Here is a 19,014-nt window from a genome sequence, read left to right on the forward strand (position 1 = left end):
GGCTCCCATGTCCCTCCCAGGACCCCTTTCACTAGGTGCTGCCCCCTGGCAGTACCCCACAGTCCTGGTCTCCCCCTCCCAGGGGAACCCCCCACCCACTATCGCTACCTCACCTCAGTCATAGGCTCCTGCCAGTCACCAGCTAGCCCCTGTGCCCTGGGGCAGACTGCAGTATGAGCCACTCAATCACAAGCAAGGTTGGGTTTGGACCTGCTGCCTCTGCCTACCCATGGCTGCCCCTGCAAGCCCCGTACCTAATAGGCCTTACCAGGCCTGCAGCTTTCCTAGGCTGAAGCTCTCCAGCTCCCTTGGCCTATCCCCAGCCCTGCTCCTCTCCAGATACTTGGTTAAGACCCTGCAGCCAAGCCCTTTTCTCACTCACAGCAGAGAAATTGTCTCTGTGGTTTTCTGGTTCACAACCTTTATAGAGCCAGCTGAGCCCTGATTGGGGCATGGCCCCCAGCTGAGGCTGCTTTCCCAATCAGCCCCGCTGCCTTTCTGCTGCAACAGCTCTCTCTCAGGGCTGTTTTAAACCCTTCTGGGCCCAAGCGGGTGTCCACCCTGCTACAAGCAGAATACTGTGGGATTTGTAAAGACATCCTTGCAATGCTAATCTGAGCTCCCTTCTGTTAAGGGCTTTTGATGCAGCTGCATCTTGAATACAACTCCTTAGAGCCTTCTCTGTGCAAATTAAATTTTCATATTTCTCCCAAATACCTGCCAATAAATGTTCATGTGCTGAGTCTTCTTAAGGCTGTTTCTCAAATCATGTGAAAGAAAAAACTGTGTTAGATTCTATCCATGCTGCAGTCAAAACGATCCAAGTGACAATCGTGTTTCAACACCACTGTTGTAGCAGAGTTTTAAAGCTTCATCTACACAGAGTCAGGGGACCTAGTTACATCGTGATTTTAGTTTGTAGCATAGATGCAATGTTAAGTGTCCTCCACAACAATGCTAAAGCCTCAGACATGTCCATGGGCATATGGTACATCTTGAAACCTTGAACCAGATGCCCTGCAAGGAACCTATCTGCAGTCTTGAGAACTCTGTTATAAACACATGCTATATACTATCTCCCACTCGAGAGATTACGCTACATATATTTACTAAGTTGGTAACCAGGTTGTAATATGGCTGATCCTGCACTTGACTTGAATGCGTTCACAACATGCTTCTGTGACGAAGTGGGACTGTTCTTAATGTTTCCTCTGAATAGTGTGGGGGTGACTCAGTTCCCCTATGAAGTTCTGAAGTATCTAGGGGGTGGGGTAAGGGTGTATGATGATTGCAGAGCCCTAGAGGGCAGGTGTGTGCAGGAGTCTGGACACAGAGAATGGCCGACACCCTGTTTCCTGGCAACTGATGGCCTGAGCTCTTCCGCCCTGCAAGGTGAGAGCTAAAGGGTTGGAGAACAAAGGAATCAGGTGACCTCCTGGCCCGGGAAAGGAAACATTAAGAACAGTCCCACTTCGTCACAGCTTCATATATGGTTCCTAGCGGTGTGGTTGTGAGCCCGGCTGTACCATGAATGTTAGGCTATAAAGGGGTTCTAACAAGGTCTCCGTGTGGGAAGTCCTTCTAAAATTCACTGGGCCGTGTGTCAATCTGGCACCTTTCACCAGCTCAAAATACACTGGGGGAAAAATAAAACCTTTCTGTAACTGTATAAACGCATAATAATGAAATAGTGTTATGAATGAAATAACTTGGATCGCTGCTGCTCCCTTAGTAATAGCTGCGGCAGTATGGGAAAGCTACCCAGGTTTCCTCCAAAACATACAGATGCAAGCATGGCTGTGCTGCATGGTAGGTACAGAGAGGCCAACTCAGCTGACATGAGGTTGTGGGGGGAAATGGTGCTGCATGGATGTTGCTGAACCATTTTAGCTGCAGCCTTGTCAGCAGCATGGTTACATTTAACGTGGTTCTATCTCTGGTGAAGGTAGGCCCTCTAGCATGGTTTTGCTAGCTCCGTTTTCAGCTGCTCTCCTGCTCTGTGGAGGGGACTGTCTATAGCTCAGTTCTAGGACGGCTTACAGATAGAGAAAGGGGGAATCTTGCTAGAACCCTTCTAGCCACAATCAGGCTTTAGCACAGTTGTTGCTATCATGGTTACAGCCATAAGATGAACTGGGCTGTGGAAGATTCAATTTTCCAGATTGGTAAGTGCCAGAACGGGTCTCAGCCTGAAGGAGATTGGATGAATTCCCAGGGACTGTGAATCACGAGGTGATGTACACTCAGAGAGCAAAGACTTATGGATGTGACTTAAAGCATCTCAGGGGACTAATTGTTCTAGTTGTTGTCTAGGAATGTTGCCCGAGGGCTGGATTTTCTGGAGGGATTAATTCAGTAGCCTGTGTTATACAGGAGGTCAGAATAGATGATCACAGTGGTCCTTTCTGGCCTTGGAATCTACGAATCTATTAATTCTGCTGACTCAGAGGACACTGCTACAGCCAGCCATCATGAGCCAAAGGCATCCCGGGTGAAAATCCACTAACAGCAGTAGAGTTACTCCAAGTCTCGAGTTGTCTCCGTACGTTAGTTGCATTTTTGTCATGCTCTAAAAACAATGAAGTGAGGGAACCAAAAGCAAAAGCTTTACAGCAATGAATCCAGTTGCAGATCAGTATAACTGGTCCTTCCTCCCTCTCTCTGGTTCCATCCCGTCCGCCTCAGACAAACACCACTGAAACTGACCTCCCTGGCAGCCTCCTACGGAGAGAACTGAAGGGGCTGCGATGATGTGCCACGTCCTGTGGAGCTGAAATATTAGCTGCAAAGGAAGGAGGTTCAGCCTGCCCCAGACAGGTGCAGCTCAGTCACCTCATTGTGGTGCTGGTTGTCTCTTTTAGATTTAAATGATCAGCTGCCCGAAGAAAGCCTGCTGGGAAAGAGCCCAACAAGGGGGTAAACCCAGCCTCGGAGCGGAGTCTTGGCCACACAAAGGCGAAGAGGTAGCAGCGGTAGTTAAGGGTAGCAAAAGGGGCTAAATTCCCAATTCTCAGAGGAGCTGAGATATGGAGGGAAGATACCACAGCCAGAGCTGGGTACTTTATGTATTTTAAAGTCTTTCTGCCCACCAGGTTTTGCACTTTGCTCTGTTATTACGTTTATACAGTAAACCGTCAGATTCCCCTTTAGACAGCAGCTGCTGCCTGTCCAAAATGCAGTTGCTAATATCACCCTCCTTTCCTGTCTTTCTGACCGCATCACCCCCTTCAACCACGCCACCACTGGATTCCTGTCTTTTCATACATCAGAATCAAGCTCCTTATCCTCACCTTCAGTGTCCTACAAGACATCTGCTTGGCATTCACCTCTACTCCTTTCCTTCTCTTCCTCCTCTTCCCTCGCTCCCTAAAGTCATCCCAGCCCTCTCTTCTTACTCATCTTTTGATCTTTTTTTCCTGCTGTCAGCTTTTTCCTTCTTCTGTGCTGCCTGCTATGCTTGGAACAGCCGTACCCATTTGTTGTTCATAAAATGCTCCCCCCGTGTGCTGCACTTCTCCTAGATACATTCCTCCCTCCTGTCCTACTCTCCTCCCCGTTGATCTCTCCACACCCTCTACTACCATCAAGTGCTTCAGGGAAACCTTGTTAATCGCTGTGTACATTTAGTTAGGACACAATTTTGCCTTGAGGAGGCATTTAATTAGTTATTATTTTACAGCACCCAATGTTCTGCTGGGTGCCTTGCAGCACAGAAAAGAGAAGTGTCCTGCCACAAAGAGCTCACACTCTAATTTAGACATGACAGGGAAAGTGACAGAAGGGTGGTGATGGGGGAGGAAGGCATGGGGTTACAGCAATGTGATTACACAGTTACTCAGTCATGGAGCATGGGGAGAGGGGGGAGGGTATACTATTAAAAATACTATGATGATACGCTTCTCATGGGGGCTGCAGTAGAAGCTGGCCTTTCCCTTGATATATGGAATCACAATAAGTCTTAAACAAGAAGTGTTTATTATAGAAAATAATTAGAACAGATACAGACTTCCACAAAACTTGTGTTCCAGCTCTGTCTGCCTTTTTTACCAGAGGGCAACTCTATAGCCTACAGAGCATAAATACTATCACAGAAACATGACCCTGAAAGAAAACATAAAACATTTTTCTCCACGACCTGAAAGAAAACATAAAATCATCGCTGATGAAATTTGCAGACAACACAAAAATTGGAGGAGTGGTAAATAATGAAGAGGACAAGTCACTGACAAAGGGATCTGGATCACTTGGTAACGGGGCGCAAGCAAACAAAATGCGTTTTAATACAACTAAATGTAATTGTATACACCTAGGGGAAAAGAACATAGGCCATACTTAAAGGATGAAGGACTCTATCCCGAGAAACAGTGACTCGGAGAAAGATTTGGGGTCGTGATGGATAATCAGCTGAACATGAGCTTCCAGACCAATGCAATGGCCAAAAGGGCTAAATGCAATCCTTGAATGCATAAACAGGGGGATCTCGAGTAGGAACAGAGGGGTTATTTTACCTCTGTATTTTGTACTGGTGCTGGGATACTGCATCCAGTTCTGGTGTACATAATTCAAGAATGTTGATAAATTGGAGAGGGTTCAGAGAAGAGCCATGAGCATGTTTAGAAAACGTGCCTAATAGTGATAGACAAGGAGCTCAATGTTTTTAGCTTAAAGAGAAGGTTAAAGGTGGCTTGGTCACCATTTCTAAGTACCTATATTGGGAACAAATATTTGGTAATGGGCTTGTTAATCTAGCAGAGAAAGATATAATATTATTCAATGGTTGGAAGTTGAAACCAGACAAAAATCAAACTGGAAATAAGGTGTATATTTGTAACAATGAGAGTAATTAACCATTGAAACAATTTACTCAGGGGTCACAGGGACTCTCCGTTATTAGCAATTTTTAAATCAAGATTGGATGTTTTTCTAAATGTTATGATCCAGACATTGTTTTGGGAAGTTTGATGGCCTGAATTGACACAGGAGATCAGACGAGATGATCCCAATGGTACCTTCTGGCTTTGGAATCTCTGAATCATCGCAGCAATCAGGAAGAATTTAAACTAGAGGGTCTGGTCTTTGAAGACCAGCTCTAAGAAGGAGTTTCATGCAAAGATTGTTGTGGGAAAAGAAGACACATGGGGCATTACGAATGACATTGGTGGTGCAACATGGTAAGAGACAAGGGCAGATAAATAGGCAGGACAGAGTTATGAAGGGTCTTGGAAAAGGAGACCAAAAAGTTTAACATTGATGTGGTGGAGAACGAAGGTAGACACAGTGCATGGATTTGGAGGGAGAATGAGGGGGATGTGGTCAGATTGGCAGGCCAGGAAAAGTATTTAGATTCATAGATATTTAGGTCAGAAGGGACCATTATGATCATCTAGTCTGACCTCCTGCACAACGCAGGCCACAGAATTTCACCCACCACTCCTGCGAAAAACCTCTCACCTATTTCTTTAAGAAGCTGTACTTTGCATACTATGGAGGTGATGTGGATGTTGGTGACACCAGAGATAAAGAAGTTTCATTAATCAAGATGGGAGTTAAGGGCATGGAAGAGAGATTTTGCTGTATGTACAACAAGAAAACGTCCGATCTCAGAGATATGGTGGAGGAAGAAACAGGAGGATTTGGACTCGGCCTTGAAATGTGTGGAATATGTAAACAGTGATTATGTCAGCTGGCATGTTTGATATAAGGATCTCATTGTCAATGTAAGGACATTTTCCCATCAATAAAGTGCAGTGGTTAAGAGCAAATGAATGAGGCAGCCCTTCCATATAAACCAGAGATAGCCAGAGTTTTGCTTACACAGCTGGCAGAGGTCTACATGCTGGTCCTTGGCAACCCCAGAGGTGTAGCTCACAGACTACACGTCCCAGGATTCTGCTGTTATGTGTGCATAGACTTCAGGGTGATCTATGGTCTTAGTGATGCAGTTGTTTCCTTAACAGAAATTGCTATCAGTCCTAACAACCATACTATCCACATCTACCAGAAATCTGAGAATCGAGGGAAGAAAGTCCATGAACTGGCAGAGCACATTGGCTGGGTCACAGGTAAGAGAGTTACAGTTTTTACCTACAATAGTTATTTATTTAATCTTATTGGTTAAAGCTGAAAAGAAAAGAAAAAGGCCCTTTCCCAGAGCAAGACAGAAAATAACCTATTGCTTCTGCACACCATGTTACACTGAGAATAAGAGACCTAATTCACAGGAAGAGATGGGTTTCAGAGTAATAGCCGTGTTAGTCTGTGTTCGCAAAAAGAAAAGGAGTACTTGTGGCACCTTAGAGACTAACCAATTTATTTGAGCATAAACTTTTTCGTGAGCTACAGCTCACTTCATTGGATTCATACTGTGGAAAATACAGAAGATGTTTGTGTGTATAAAAACATCTTCTGTATTTTCCACAGTATGCATCCGATGAAGTGAGCTGTAGCTCACAAAAGCTTATGCTCAAATAAATTGGTTAGTCGCTAAGGTGCCACAAGTACTCCTTTTCTTTTTGGGAAGAGATGGATAAGCAACCAGAAAAAATAATCATCAGGAAACAGTGTTGTCTAGTGATTAGATTATGGGACTAGGAGTGTTGGCATCTACCTAGGTTTTATTCCCAAATCTACAGCTGACTTGCTGTGCAAACTTTGACAGGTTTAACTCTTGTGCCTCAGTTTACCTATCTACAAGATTATTATAATAATGCCTATCATGACAGATGTGTAGTGATGCTCAGTTAATGTTTGCAAAGAGCACTGGTTGAAAGACACTGTAGAAGGGCAAAGTATTATAATAATCTCACATGTCTTTCATTGATTGCTTCATATTGTATTGAGGTCTTGTGACAGAGCCACGTATTGGGTAGTCAAGATGCAGAGTGAGAACTGAAGGTGTCAGTAGATGTGTGATGTTACAGGAATTGACTGGGCTCCCGACTCTAACCACCTTGTGACCTGCGCTGTGGACTGAAATGCAGATTCATGGACCCTGAAGGATGGCATATGGAAGCCAACTGCCGCATATCAGCTACGCTGCCACTTATGTGAAATGGTCCCGACTGGAGAATAAGTTTGCTTTGGGCAGTGGTTCTAAAATCATTTCCATATGTTACTTTGAGAAAGAAAATGACTGGTAAGCCCAAAACACAGAGAGCAGAGACACCTCTTTGAAACGCACTAAGTTAAAAAGTTACTAAGTCACTAAGCTAAAAGCCCCCTATTGTAAGTCATCCGTGCCTGCAGGCCTTGCCATCTTGAACCACAGTATGATGAGATCTCACAAGCTCTGCAGGATTGGGGTAGTACAGTTCTGAGATAGGGGACTTCCAAGAAACACACGTCAAGGAGCAGTGGTTGCATTTTTCCCCTCTGACTCAGTACAAAGCCAGTGATCTGACATAGCACTAGGGAGCATCGTGCTGCTGGAGGTGCCATCCTCTACGTGAGGTATGAAATGGATCACCTTTATTTTTATGTCACCAAAGAGTCCGTGGCACTTTAGGAAAAAGCCAGGGTGCCCTGGCTAAATCCCGCGTGAGTAGTTGCATTCTGCCTGCCTAACGCTCCTCCTGCAATTTCAGCTGGATACAATATTCTTCCCTTCCTCTATATTAAGATGCTGTACATTGTTGCTGAGAGCTGTTCAGGGCTGGCCTTACCATGAGGTGAACTGAGGTGCCAGACTGAGGGGGGGCACCACTAGGACCCAGCGTTTCAAAGTTTTGGCCCAAGCGAGGGGGTAGGGGGGCGTCATTTGAGCTCCCCGCCTCAGGTGCCAAAATATTGTGGGCCAGCCTTGGCGCTGTTAAACAGCTGCCATGTCACACCCCAGCTACGGCTGCAATTCAGTGGTGGGCGAAAAAATTCCTGGGTATAACTTGTAAATCAGCTAGTTATAAGAACACTGCTGAAAAGACTTCCTGGTATTATCATGCATAGGTCTACTCAGACACAGAGTCTCATGAATTTCAGTGGCTCTGGGTGAGACAATGCATACATGCCCTAATAAGTGCTCCCATGTTTGAGCCCTTTCTGAAGTACTCCGGGATGGCAGGTGGATCGAAGACAGTATTGCAAAGCACCAGAGAAAGACCCTGTAAGGACCAGTCCTCCAGGGGAAGGGAGATGGACTAGATAACCCCACAGGTCTTGCCTTCTTTATAATTCAAATGGGGGCTGTGTGACTTCTTGCTTCTACAGTCCCAGAGCAACTCAAACAGTTCGTCTGCTGCTTCCAGCATCCGCAAACGTGATTCTCCCACCTTGTCAGTTTGTAGTGAAGCAAATCAGTTTTTCTGGGACAAGAGACAGAGTGTAGCAGCCATAAACTTGTTTTCCTGAAACAAATGTGATCTAGTTACCAGAGTTTGTTTTTCAGTGGACAGTAAATAATTTCACTAAAAGGATCCCAGCTTCCCTAACAGTTTGGAATGCGAGCACTCTGGGAAATGTCATTCACAGAACAGCTTCACTGCAAAGTTATATGCCCCAAACTTCCCACATATTTATTCTTCTGTGTAGCTGACTCTTAACAACAGGTGGCTGAGTAAACACATAAAGAAGTCAATCTGATCCACTATACTTAGTCTAGATTGGCATCCAAAAAACATTTTACTGGCTGCAGGATCAAGTGATTTCTGGTGCAGGTCTGTACTTTCCCCCACCTAAAACACACACGTAGACATTTTTACAACTCTCGAAGATGTCTCTTTCAAAAAACAAAAACAAAACCTCAGCCTTTGAAGTGTCAGCTGACTCCTCATTCATGTGCTGAGCCTGAATACAAACCGTCTGCAGCAGGAGGGAAGTGTACCCTTTTAATCCTCACGGTAAGGGTACCTCTGAAACAGAAGGATCGGCCAAGGGGTAGCGGTAATAGGATTTTAACCAAATAATACATGTCCAGAAGCTACTCAGTGTATTTACCTTTACCTCTAAACAGGTTGTTTTCGCACATTGAAGTTTTGAGACAGGAACCAGTCTAGTGTGCTTTTTAAGGATTTATTCAAATAAGCAAACAAATATAAAGCTAAGCATTTATATGGGGTTGTCTACTCTTAAAACCTGCCACTGCTGCAGCACTTCAGTGAAGATGCTACCTACACCTACGGAAGGGATTCTCCTGGCAGAGTAGGTAACCCACCTCCCCAAGAGATGGTAGCTAGGTCGATGGGATAATTCTCTCATTGACCTCATGCTGTCCACACCAGGGGTTAGGTCATAGTTATACAGGCCTAAGTTAGGTCCCAGGCGTTGTGATATAGTTATACAGGCCTAATTTCTTAGTATAGAACAGGCCTAGGTCTCTAACTAATTTGTCTCTAATTTCCCTAAACGAATCCTATAAAACACAACGCAATGATCCAATCAAGGTTCCAATTTGAATCTGAGTAACTAGATCAGTGGTTCAATTTATTTGGCTCGCAAATTACTACAAGAAGTTATGAAGTCCATATATAAGGTTAACGCAAGAATTACTTCAGTACTTCACGGGGAAGTTCAGGAACAATGCCTTTCTTTTAATCTAATCAATTGGGCTCAGGCCGTGTCTCCGTTTCAGCCACTACAGCGGCACAACGAAGGGCAGGTTTACACTACAAACTTGAATCGGTGCGGGTGCACCGATGCGGCTGAGCCACAGTGACGTTTCTGGTGGAGACGCTCTAAGCCAAGGGGAGAGCGCTCTCCCGTTGGCTTAATAACGCCACCTTCGCATGAAGCCCTATAGTGGCACAGCTGCATCGAGACAGTCTCCTGCCGACAAAGACTGTCTACACGGCGGATTACGGTCAGGATAACGACATCACTCCAGGGGCGGGGATTTTCACACCCCTGAACAACAAATGATACCAAAGTACAGGTATGTCTACATTTACCCGGCGCTGCTGCAATCAATCCACCGGGGATCAATTTAGAGAGTCTAGTGAAGACCCGCGAAATCGACCACAGTTAGCTCTCCCATGGACTCTCCCGGTACTCCACCGGAACCAGAAGAGTAAGGGAAATCGACGGGAGAGTGTCTCCTATCGACACAGCATGGTGTAGACTCTGCAGTAAGTCAACCTACGCTACGTCAACTCCAGCTACATTATTCACGTAGCTGGAGTTGCATAACTTAGGTCAACTTAACCCCCTAACGTAGACCTGCCCACAGTGTGTAATGTAGAGCTGGTCTAAGGTATTGCAGCTGAAAACCAACTTCCTTCCATTTCTCAGTGTGAGCTTTCTGAATGAGAACCAAGTAGTTGCTGCTGTAAGTTTATTTACAATACATGTTTGATGCCATTTCCAAAAAAAACCTTTTTTCTTTTCTGACATAGGTGGTAGTCTCTGTTCAGAGACATTTGCTGGACAGCCAAACCCCTTCCCCCAAAATTGTTATCACTGTACAGTCTTCATTGTTCAAATATTTAGGGGCCTGATCCTACAAGGTGCTGAGCATCCTCAGCTCCTTTTGAAGTCCAGAGGAGTTGAAGTGTCCACCACCTCACAAGATCGGACTCTTTGCATCTAGGGATCACACCACCACTGAGCTAAAGCCATCCCTGGTTGGAGAACAACAATCAGACAGATAGCCATTCGCTAGACAAGGAAGGGAAAATTCTGGCCAAAGACATTCAGGCAAACTTCTACTCTTATGAAAAAACCCATTATAGGATGCTCGGTGTCTACGGAAAACAAAGAGTCTTAGTTTCTAAGGTCTCCTCCATCAAACCTACGCGATTTATCTATCTTCAAAAGGATATAGGGCTGAGCTGATGCAGAAGTCCGGGGCTAAACATCAGTTCTGAAATATCTATCAAGCTGTCACAACCGCACCAAGAAGGTCTTGTTCATTTGATTCTTTGAAAAAGGAGAGACGTGTAGGTCCATCTTGGGACTGTAGTGGAGGGGATTGCTACTTGTCAGGGTTTGAATGCTTAGAGTCTCTGGCATCCCTGCACACGCGGCTCCTCATCTTTGCAAGGTAAAGAAATGGCATTCGATGCCATTTGTTGTGGAGGTAGGATCCCTTTTAGAGGAGTCCTTAAAAGAAAAAATAGCCCGCCAGACGATGTGTCTGTTCAGCATGGATACAAGAGATCCCACGGTGCTTTTCATAAAAGGGAGTACATGCTGCTGCTGTTAGACAGAAACTTTCCTCTCCGCTCTTGCTTGGCATGCCGGCTGCTCACCACCCTCCCATACAGAGGTGGACGTCGTTTGGTGGGGAGCTATTATTGGGCTAAATCCTAACATTCTTATGTGGGCGACATTCCCATTGAAGTCCCCCAGCGGAAGTGTTGCTTGAGTAAGGACTATGCCATCACCAAGTAAGAACATCAGGATTTGGCCCATTATTACCACTGTCATCTCAGAAGAGGAATGTCCTTCACCTCAGCAAGTGCTAAAGCCAAGGACCAACGACATAAGGCTTCAATTGTCTTTTTCCCTCCAGGGTCATGATTGCAGCCCCTGTCTGTTTTCATACACAAACCCAGACAACCTGCAGCTCATTGGGAAAGTTGATTCCCAAAAGCAAAGTAGCAAGGGGAATTTGACAGCGATGCAACATTTCTGCAACCTGGATAAGAAAGCCATCAAGGAAAACAAGGATTCTGGGTTAGACACCCTTCACCCGAACAGCATCAGGTAGGAAGTACTCACCATGGGTGGGTGTGATCTTGTGGTTCTTAGTCAAAGACAGGAGAGTTTTGCCTGAATAAGGACTGCAAGATTAAGCACATTAATCTAATTCACAAAAACACAGGGCCAGACTAGTGAGCAGTTATTCACCCAAGTAACCACATTAACGTCGGAAGGATTACTTGTACAAGTAGCTTCTTTTTAAATGGGAGTAAAGGCTTCACAATCTGGCATAGGTCAATATCTGAGGTTAAAAATAGGTCAAATCAATAGCTACATTGGAAGTGACCTCTTTTTCAATCAGTGGGCTCAGTGAAGTGATATCAATCCTAACCGGAGAGACCTTGGGTCAAATTCAGACCACTTGCATGCATCTGCAACTCTCGTCATTCGGTGGAGTTACTCATATTATCAGGTTTCAGAGTAGCAGCCGTGTTAGTCTGTATCAGCAAAGGAAAAGGAGGACTTGTGGCACCATAGAGACTAAAATTTATTTGAGCATAAGCTTTCGTGAACTACAGCTCATATTATCAGTACGCTCTATGGTCTGTATTTATGTAAATCTAGTATATATAGGTTTCAGAGTAACAGCTGTGTTAGTCTGTATTCGCAAAAAGATGAAGTGAGCTGTAACTCACGAAAGCTTATGCTCAAATAAATTGGTTAGTCTCTAAGGTGCCACAAGTCCTCCTTTTCTTCTAGTATATATATGAATTGCCAGTAGATGGCACTCCAATACATAGCACCATTTCTGGGTTTTGTAAAATAAGCTCCATAAAGCTTGGTATATGCACTGCAAATGGCTTCCTTTGTGCAGCTCTGTACATCCATTCTTAACTCCTGCTTACACTTGGTCTCAATCTGTCCACTCTCCTAAACTAAGGAGACAGGTCAGTTCTCAGAGTAACTCCAGCACTAAGCTCTTCTGTGCAAGCTGTGCAGCGTTTCTTCCATCCTCTCCACCTGATCCACAGTACACTGGATCCAAACAACCGAGTCATGGACTGATAACCACATTGTAAGGTCACAAACCTGAACTATCCATTTTCCAGTACAGCCAAGCCTCCTGATTTGTCAGATGACTGATTTCAGATCATATTTGCAGAGTGTAGCCAACCTGTCTTTCCTACCTGACTGCAGAGTTCATATAGTTCTGATTTGGAATTGGGAATTACGTGGTGTCATTTTTTTTTTAATTACTCCAGAAAGTGAACCACCTCTGCACCAAAGAGCTGCAGCATAGACAATGGCAGGGTACATACAGCTACTGTTCTTCTGTCCTGCACTGGACAAGACACCTCCAGGGGTGAGAGGCAATTTCAGACTCTGTGCTGGCCCAGCATATGGTGTCTCTTCTGAGGCAGCTATTGCTTTGGAGGAAGAAAGAGCCGTCAGACTTCTCAGAGATGACTGCTTGGAGTCTAATATTAACGAGTTGAAAACATTCTTTGTTTTTTCTTTGCAAAATTAAGTCAGCAGTGTGTCTGTTTTGGAGGAGATTCCGGCATGACCAAGTTTAGCAGCACTGGTGTAGATTGGTGATCTGGGCCAGACAGGTAAAGGACACAAAGAACAAGACCATATTAATTCTAGATTTGGTATTTTTTGAAAGCCATGGAACAAATTATATAAACATGGGCCATAAACAGGAATAGAAGTTAAAAGGTTAACAATAAATTTATTTTAAATGGCAGGGTTTGTATCATTTGAGTGTTTCACTCACACGTGCTATCTGAGCAGTAGAATCAGAGAGATGGAAGAGACTTTTGAGGTCCTGTTTAATCTAGCTCCTGGAAACAAATGCAAAATGCTCCTACAGTATATTCTCTACTGCTTTGTCCAATCTAGTTTTAAGTTTCCGTACTGCCAGTGCTTAATTACTGCCAGTACTAAGCCCTGGCACCTCTAGGCTTGGCAGTTCATAGCCCCAGCACATGGACTGAGGATAGTAAATGGCCTTATGGGTGCTACTAGAAATGCAACATGCTGTCTAGGAAGCACTTGAGACAATACTCGCTGTCAGAAAGGGGGAAGATTCTAAACAGTTTTTCCCCCCACAGCCATCAAAGTGAAGTGTAAGCAGAGAAAAAGTCCTATGGAGTGATGCATTCAGAAACAAACACCACTGGCTTCAAAGCCCCAGGCCTTGATAAAAAGCAGCATAGGGCCTGCTTCTCCACTCACATAACATCAATGTTGCAGCTGATTAAGTCCCTTCACTTCAATGGAGTTATTTCTGATTTACACCAGTGTAAAGTAAGGGGAGGAGAATCAGAGCTATGTATGCCACACTTCTATGTATAACGTGTTCTCTTTAGTGTGACTGGTCTTTCTATGTTGACATGCTACAACCGTATTTCTTTACTCATCATCGGAAAGCTAGTAAAATGCAAGCAAGCCAACATTTCCTTCAAGAAATAATCCCAGAAATAAAGGGACACTGCAAACATCTGTAGCTGAATCCTTCCTGCACCATCAGACATCTCTTAGGGCAAACATAAAGTCTTCAGCTGCGTTACTAAGACTTTGAAAGATTTGAACAATAGAATTGCCTTCATGGCTTTCTCCATTCCATCTCATCTTAGACACATATGGCTTGATTTTCAGGATAAGACATACACAGCTATGTGCAGAAAATTGTTCATTTAATTGTGTGTGCATTAAGGGTGACTACACACACCAATCTGGTAATTGTGTCCACAATGGCCAGTTACACATCTGTTGACAATTTGCATACACAGTTGCCTGGCTTTGCATATAGTGTCAGTTATAGGAAAGCCAACAGGTGCAGAGGAACACATGGTTTAGACAGACACATGCTTTAAGAGAGGATTTATTAAAGGAGATATTCTATAACCTAGTAAAGAGGAGAAGATAGAAGTTGATAAAGTACAAGTATGAACTGAAGAGAAACAGTCAAATGAAAAAGAGTCCCATTCAATTACATCACATGCTGGCACACAACTAAATATTGATAAATTTTATAAGTGCATGTATACAAATTCAAGAAGTCTAAACTTGTGTGCCTAGTATTAAATGAGAAAACTTGGTGGACTGATGATAATCAATGGGACAAGGTAATACCCGTGAATAAAATATATAGGAATGACAGAGTAGGTCGCACTGGTGGGGGAGTGACACAGCATATGAAAGAAAGCAGAGTCAAATACAGTAAAAATCTTAAATGAATCAAACAGTACATAGAATCTCTATATGGATAGACTGGCCATGCTTGAATAATAGGAGTATAGCAGTAGGAATATGCTACCAACCACATGACCAGGATGGTGATGGTGATTGTGAAATACTCAGGGAGATTGCAAAGGCTACGGAAAACAGACAACTCAGGAATAATGGGGGAGTTCAACTATACCCATATTGAGTGGGAACATGTCACTTCAGGATGGAATGTAGAGATTAAATTTCTAGTCACCATTAATGCCTGTTTCTTGGAGAAGCTAGTCCTGGAACCCACAACAGGTGAGGCAATTCTTGATTTAGTTCTAAGTGGCGCACAGGATCTGGTCCAAGAGGTGAATATAGCTGAAGCACTTGGTAATAGCAACCATAACATAATTAAATATAACATCCGGGGGCTGGGGAGGGGGCAGGAATAACAGAGAAACCCACTACAGTAGCATTTAACTTCAAAAAGGGGGACTATGCAAAAATGAGGAGGTGAGTTAAATGGAAATTAAAAGGAAAAGTCACAAGAGTGAAATGCCTGCAAGCTGCATGGACATTTTTAAAAAACACTATAATAGAGGCTCAAACTATATGTATATCCAAATTAGAAAACAGAGGACCAAAAAAATGCCATAATGGCTAAATGGAGTAAAGGAGGCTAGAGACAAAAAGACAGCTTTTAAAAGCTGGATGTTCAATTCCTACTGAGGAAAATAGAAAGGAGCATAAACTCAGGCAAGTCAAGTGTAAAAGTATAATTAGGCAGGCCAAAAGAGAATTTGAAGAGCAACTACCAAAAATCCCCACAAAAACTAACAGCAAAAAATTTTTAAGTACATCAGAAGCAGGAAGCCTGCCAAACGATCAGTAGGGCCACTGGACAATCGAGGTGCTAAAGGAGCACTCAAGGAAAACAAGGCCATTGCAGAGAAGCTAAAGGACTTCTTTGTATTAGTCTTCATTGCAGAGGTTGTGAGGGAGATTCCAACACATGAGTCATTCCTTTTAGGTGACAAATCTGAGGAACTATCCCAGATTGAGGTGTCAGTAAAGGAGGTTTAGAAATAAATTGATAAATTAAACCGTAATAAGTCGCCAGGACCAGATGATACTCAAGAGTTCTGAAGGAACTCAAATATGAAATTGCGGAATGACTAACTGGTATGTAACCTATTGTTTAAATCAGACTCTATGCCAAGTGACTGGTGCATAGCTATTGTAACGTCAACTTTTTAAAAGGCTCCAGAGGCAATCCTGGCAATTATAAGCTTAAATTCAGAACCAGGTAAATTGGTTGAAACTATAGTACAGAACAGAATTATCAGACACAAATGAACATGATATGTTGGGGAAGAGTCAACATGGCTTTTGTTAGAAAGAAAGAAAGAAAGAAAGAAAGAAAGAAAGAAAGAAAGAAAGAAAGAAAGAAAGAAAGAAAGAAATCAGGCTGTGACAGGATTGAAGTTGCCTGTAATAATTTGTGAATATTGTGGTTGTTGTAATGTTTACTGTATGCATATGTTGAATTAATTTAATAGCAGGATTGTCAGGAAACTCAGGAAAGGGCTGGTGGGTACGTATATACGCTCCTCAGCAAACATTTGACAGACAACACAAGCGCCATTTAGTTTGATGCTCTGATGGGACCCTCTGCTGGGCCTGCCATCTGACGGGTTTGATCACAGGGATCCCCTTGGGACTGTCACCTGACATGCTGAAATTACCTCTGAGCCCGTTTTCCCTGCCAGCCTGGGACTTCCAGAACCCTGTCTTGTTGAGCCAGACACGCTGGCCTGCTGCAATACAGACTCAGGGTCTGAACCATGCACCCAAAGCTGCAGGCTTTAACTGAAAACCACTCAGCAGGTTACCTATCTCCAGCACCCAGACACCCAGCTCCCAATGGGATCCAAATCTCAAATAAATCCATTTTACTCTGTATAAAGTTTATACAGAGTAAACTCATAAATTGTCCTCCCTCTATAACACTGATAAAGAGATATGCACAGCTGTTTGCTCCCCCAGGTATTAATCACTTACTCTGGGTATATTAATAAACAAAAGTGATTTTATTAAGTAAAAAAAAGTAGGATTTAAGTGGTTTCAAGTAATAACAGACAGAACAAACTAAGTCACCAAGCAAAATAAAACAAAACAAGCAAGTCTAAGCTTAATACATTAAGAAACTGATTACAGGTAGTATCTCACCCTCAGAGATATTCCAATAAGCTTCTTTCACAGACTAGACTCCTTCCTAGTCTGGGCCAAATCCTTTCCTCGGTACAGTCCTTGTTAGTTTCAGCAGACGTCTTAGGTGGTAAACAGGGGTATTCTCATGACTGGGACCCCTTTGTCCTGCTCCACCCCCTTTTATAGCTTTGGCATAAGGCAGGAATCTTTTGTCTCTCTGGGTCCCCACCCCGCCTTCCAAATGGAAAAGTACCAGATTTAAGATGGATTCCAGTATCATGTGACATGGTCACATGTCACTGTAAGACCCCAGCCTCCATTCTTCCAGGGCTGCCCCCCCCCGCCTCCCCCCCTCCCCCCCCCCCCCCCCCCACAGGAAGGTTTTCAAGTAAACAGAGCCATTTACAACCAATTGTCTTAGTCAATGGGAGCCATCAAGATTCTAAACCACCATTAATGGCCCACACTTTGCATAATTACAATAGGACCTCAGAGTTATACTTCATATTTCTAGCTTCAGAAACAAAAATAATACATGCATACAAATAGGAGGAATATATTCAGTAGGTTATAACCTTTGTTATGATACATTACAAGAGATCTTTTGCATAAAGCATATTCCAGTTACATCATATTCACACTCATAAGCATATTTCCATAAAACATATGGAGTGCAATGTCACATGCCAGACCAGTTTCTCCAGCAGCGGCTTGGTCCCTGTGGAAAGGAGGATCTAAGAGTCTCAAAGGGTTTAAAGAGACACATCCAAGGACAGAGACAAGTTTTAGAGAATGAGATCCCAGAGCTTGCTGAGTGGAGCCCTGGGGGAAGTTAGATCTACTGGGGTCCCCATCAGGAGGAGAGGGAGACTCGAGATAAGAATGCACGTAGACCTTTTGTTGTTTTAAAATCATTTTTTCCTATGCTATGTTTTACGAAAGCAGGTTTGGGTCACTAATCCACTGATCACAAGCTCCCAAAGGGCAGAATGACAGGAACCATACCCAGTCAGACCTGCAGGGTGAGCATGGTTGACACACAGGGTACTGTAGCCCAGCACCCAGGCTAAGAATGGAAGAATCGCATGTTTACACCCAAAGAAAGGTAAAGGCTCAACACTGGTGATGGGTGTACTCAGAGGCCAGAAAGGAGGCCAGAGTGCTGTTAGCCCTACATCTGTGACACAGCCCCTAATCTCCAAAGACAATCTATCAAAAACCCTTCCCTGAAGTCTGACTCAGCTATGTTTGATGTTTGGTCAGAGTTGGTGGTATTTTCCAACACTCCTTTCATTAAGGCGAGCATAGCATGTCTTCACCACAGAGGTTAAATACTAGCTGTAGGCAGCTAGCTGCAAAGAAGATTGGTCAATACTGTTGCAACAGTGTTGGATGGCAAAATATAAGTATGGTTACAACTTCTATTACACAAGTCTCAGTTGCTCTTGTGGCTGGATTTTAAAAACCTGTCTATGGGTAATTTTACTATTACTACCCCAAACAGCAAGCTTTCAATTATAGGGGCTAATCAGACAAAATTCCTTAAAACAGTCATGACATTCACCTATTCAGGCTCGACTCCTCTTTGGACATTAATATTGCATCAGCAAGCACTGCTTGAACTTTATGGACAATAGCAGGTAATACAAGACCAGCTTTTACATTTGATGTTTTTAAAGTGTTTTCCTGCAATTCTCTTAATTTCAACTGTTCCCCCTGCTATGTTTGCAAATTAGTTCTACATGACAAAGGTAAAAAAAACTGTACCTGAAGAGGTGGTTTTTAACCCAAGAAAGCTTATGCCCAAATAAATCTGTTAGTTTTTTAGGTGTCACGGGGCTCCTCGTTGTTTTTGTGGATACAGACTAACACGGCTACCCCTCTGACACTTGACTACAAAGTTAGTTCAGCCTAAAACATCGCTCAGGGCTGTGAAAAATTTCACTCTCTGTGTAATGTAATGAAGTCAACCTAAGCCCAGGGGTGAAAGTAGGCCAGTATGGGCTGGTA

At 43.6% G+C, this 19,014-nt stretch overlaps 1 protein-coding gene and 1 pseudogene across 3 annotated transcripts in view; one reads left to right on the forward strand and one right to left on the reverse strand.

Moving 5' to 3' along the window:
- PRKAR1A (protein kinase cAMP-dependent type I regulatory subunit alpha) overlaps positions 1–398 on the reverse strand; it is a 22,663-nt gene extending 22,265 nt beyond the window's left edge. Inside the window, exon 1 of one of the 3 annotated variants that reach the window (XM_043527676.1) lies at positions 255–398. The gene's annotated coding sequence lies outside the window, so the exon portion shown is untranslated. The remainder of the gene's footprint in view (positions 1–254) is intronic. The other 2 variants (XM_043527678.1, XM_043527679.1) reach the window with 2 other exon arrangements.
- LOC102931210 overlaps positions 1–8,987 on the forward strand; it is a 9,295-nt pseudogene extending 308 nt beyond the window's left edge.
- Positions 8,988–19,014: the final 10,027 nt, after the last annotated feature.

The sequence above is a fragment of the Chelonia mydas genome, chromosome 14 (genome assembly GCF_015237465.2).
Source record: "Chelonia mydas isolate rCheMyd1 chromosome 14, rCheMyd1.pri.v2, whole genome shotgun sequence".
Classification (NCBI taxonomy): Eukaryota; Metazoa; Chordata; order Testudines; family Cheloniidae; genus Chelonia; species Chelonia mydas.